Source organism: Canis aureus, chromosome 14, assembly GCF_053574225.1.
Source record: "Canis aureus isolate CA01 chromosome 14, VMU_Caureus_v.1.0, whole genome shotgun sequence".
NCBI classification, from domain to species: domain Eukaryota; kingdom Metazoa; phylum Chordata; class Mammalia; order Carnivora; family Canidae; genus Canis; species Canis aureus.
Genome location: NC_135624.1, coordinates 12,651,421 through 12,654,876, shown reverse-complemented (window position 1 = coordinate 12,654,876; position 3,456 = coordinate 12,651,421). Strand labels below are relative to the sequence as shown.

Below are 3,456 nucleotides of genomic sequence, written 5' to 3'. Positions count from 1 at the left end.
TAGCAAGTAGGTAAATAAGGAGAAGCAAGTCACCAGCAGCTATTTCCTCCTTGCAGAACTGCTTTTATTAAATTGTTCTCTACTGTGATCATCAGCCTATATTAAGGTATATAAGAACATTAGTAAGCACATCCTGTCTGATCTTGGGACAGTAATCATCACGTTCATCATGATAAATTGCTGTTTCTGTATTATAAACCCTGTGTGTTGAGGAACTGATCAGGTTTCCCTCTGCCAGTGAACTTGGTAGAGTGCTCAGGGCCAAATTTGTGACTCAGTTGTAGTAAACCATACGGGTCTTTATGATGTACATTTTACACTCATTCTTAGTTGTGTTTTATATCCTTTGTTTCTTTCTTTTGCTCTGCTTTTATTTATGCTTTTGAAGTAGTTTATGTAGTTCTGCAAGCCACATTGAATCTTTTCTGGAATAAGATTAGGTATAAATAGACAGGCAATAGGGAAGTGGATAGGCAATTTCCAGTAAAGTGCTAATACGTCTTTTGGTTCTCTCCTTGAAATACCTCATAAGGAACACAACAAAATAATTCCCAGCTTACCACTTGATAAATCTTATAGTTTAAAGAGAAACATTGAGATGATATGGGAACCACACGCTGGGGACCAGGCTCTCTGAGGGGAGGTGGCGCCTTGGTTCTTGCGGGGCTGGAAGGCTGTGCAGCTGCCAGGTCTGCTGCCCCAGAGCCCAGGGGGTGGTGGGAAAAGTGAAGAAAGAATTTGCTGCTGTTATCTTCTTCCTCACAAGGCGAGTTCAAAAACATGGTAAGTGGAGAAAAGAGGCCATTGTGAGATTTTCTGAGAAATTGACTCTGCTACTTCCAGAGTAATACAAAAATCAGTGATATCCAGAAAAGCCATAAAAAAGACAGGCCTACAGATGTATTCGTGTCAGTGAGTTTCACAGTTGATCCAGAGGTCCTGAGCCTGTGAGAACAGAGGCATCTTGTATGTCGACCTAGGTTGCCAAAGGACTCACTCTGGGTGGGGAGCCATGGGAGATGTGCTATCGGGATGGAGAGAAAAACAAGGCGTTCATTGGTGCTTTTTAATTTTTTTATTTTATTTTTATTTTTTAAAAATATTTTTTATTTATTCATTCATGACAGAGAGAGAGAGACAGGTAGAGGAAGGCAGAGACACAGGCAGAAGGAGAAGCAGGCTCCATGCAGGGAGCCCGATGTGGGACTCGATACTGGGACTCCAGGATCACACCCTGAGCCAAAGGCAGATGCTCAACCGTTGAGCCACCCAGACGTCCTGGTGCTTTTTTTTTTTAATTTAAATTCAATTAGCCAACATAACAGTACATCATTAGTTTAAGACATAGTGTTCAATAATTTATCAGTTGCATATAACACCCAGTGTTCATCACGTCACCCAGTTACCCTATCCCCTGCACCCATCTCCCCTCCAGCAACCCTGTTTGTTTCCCAGAGCTAAGAGTCTCTTCCTCTCTGATTTCTTTCCATTCCATCTTCCCTTCCTTCCCCTATGATCCTCTGTGCTGTTTCTCGTTATCGACCTATAAGTGAAACATACGATAAGTCTTTCTCCGACTGACTTATTTCACTCATCATATCACGCTCCAGTTCTATCCAGCTTTGATAGCATTACCTCTGATTTTCATTCAGGATCCTCTCTTTCAGATGAAGAAATAAGTAAGGAAGTAGGAGTGAAACCCACTTCAGTGACTGCAACCCCACGCCTTTGTACCAGATTTCAGAACTGATATTCTTGCCTCCTCCAATAAGGCACCCTTTGTCCAGAAAGAAGCCAGGAATGTGCTGAGGGAATGGCCATCAGAATCACTATTCTCTTCCTATTCAATCTGGTTGTCCAAATCGGGGAATTAAGAACAAACCATATCACCCAAATCCAGTAACATGGGTACCTCCTCCTGGAAAGCATTGTGACAGGAATCACTGGATTAATCTTCACGTGTTAGCACTCTACTACCTCCTTTTGATTTGGTTGGTGTTAATGTTGAGAGAAGGTAGGATAAGCCTGACCACATATTAAAAGTTAAATGTTCATACTCATAGTAGTAAAGTTAGATAGGCCAAACCATTAAACTTATTTTTATAGATAAGTTGTTGACAATAATCTTTCTTAAAATATATATGTACTTTAAATATATTGATAGAGTTTGAGAAACTTTATTAAAGTTAGTCAAGTACCTGAGTTTTTAATATTGGATTTGAGTATTTATATATCGTGCATCAACTCTGTTGGATATGAGAACAGTACAGCAGCAGGTGATCTGTTCTAGCATCTTTGAGCATTTACTTTATGGGAGGTATGTAAGTTATACACAAGGAAATCTCTTTTATGTCATTGTTTAGAAGAATTGCGTGAACCATGCTGCAAATAAAAATAAATAAAAAGAACTATTTAGTTATATTAGTCATTTGGCTCCCTATACCATACAAAAATATTGAAATAATTTTGGCTGCAACCAACCCACTGTCTTTTCTAAGGGTAAGCCTGTGATTTAAATGCCCAATTTTCATTTAAGTATCAAAAAGAAGGAATGCTTATGGTCTATATTCAAATTATCCAGTCACACTAATTTGATTTGCTTGATAAAGATTATTGGAATTGTTTGCATTTTAAACAGTTATGCAAGTGGAACTATAAAAAAATCTATATTTTTAATAAGTGGCAAATCTTATATCACTAATTAAACTAAGTAGATATTTGTTAAGGTATGTGTGAAATAGTGTTTGCAGAACTGTGGATACAGCACTGAACAAGACAAAACTCTTCCCTTGAAGAACAGCTTTCTTCTAAGAGTTGAGAAACAAATGGAACAAATTTATGGTAACATTATCTTATTGATTCTGGTCTGTGAGGCTTAATGCTGAACGTGTATGATACTTTTTAAGAGATCTGTAACTTACCTAGAAATCATAAAATCCTAGTCAGAATTTGAAGATATAGAAGCAGGTAGATTTAAAAAAAAAAAAAAAAAAGACGAATTTGACCCACTGTGGGCTTGGATCCCTGAGAAGCCATTGGCCTGGAGGTGGCGCTATGAAGTTTTTCTTTAAGTGAGGGGGCTCCCACTACTCTGGAGGGTGACAAGAGAGACAGAGAATGGAAAATTAACACTGGTCAAACAAGTACATCCTGGAGGGCCAAGATTGAGGGAATACCTATTAGCAAAATGAAAACAGAGCCTGGGACTAAAGTCTAGTCAGGAGTTAGAGATTGCCAGAGGTTCCCCTAGAACCATGGCATCAGAAATCACCTCATTGTTAAAAAAAAAAAAAAAAAAGAAAAGAAAAGAAAAAAAATAACCTTGTACTTATTTACATTGCATCTACTGTTTCATGCCTTTTCTCCTTTATTCAACTTGCTCACCTCTCAGCAAGTCTTCTTTTCCTTATCCTTCTAGTCTCAGGGAGGCTTCATCTTCTCCAGAAACTCCGGTTG

General features: G+C 38.6%; 1 pseudogene; it reads left to right on the top strand.

Annotated features, from left to right (window-relative positions):
- Positions 1 to 1,032: 1,032 nt before the first annotated feature.
- On the top strand, positions 1,033 to 2,040 carry LOC144283796 (protein BTG3 pseudogene; annotated as a pseudogene).
- The last annotated feature ends 1,416 nt before the right edge of the window (positions 2,041 to 3,456 follow it).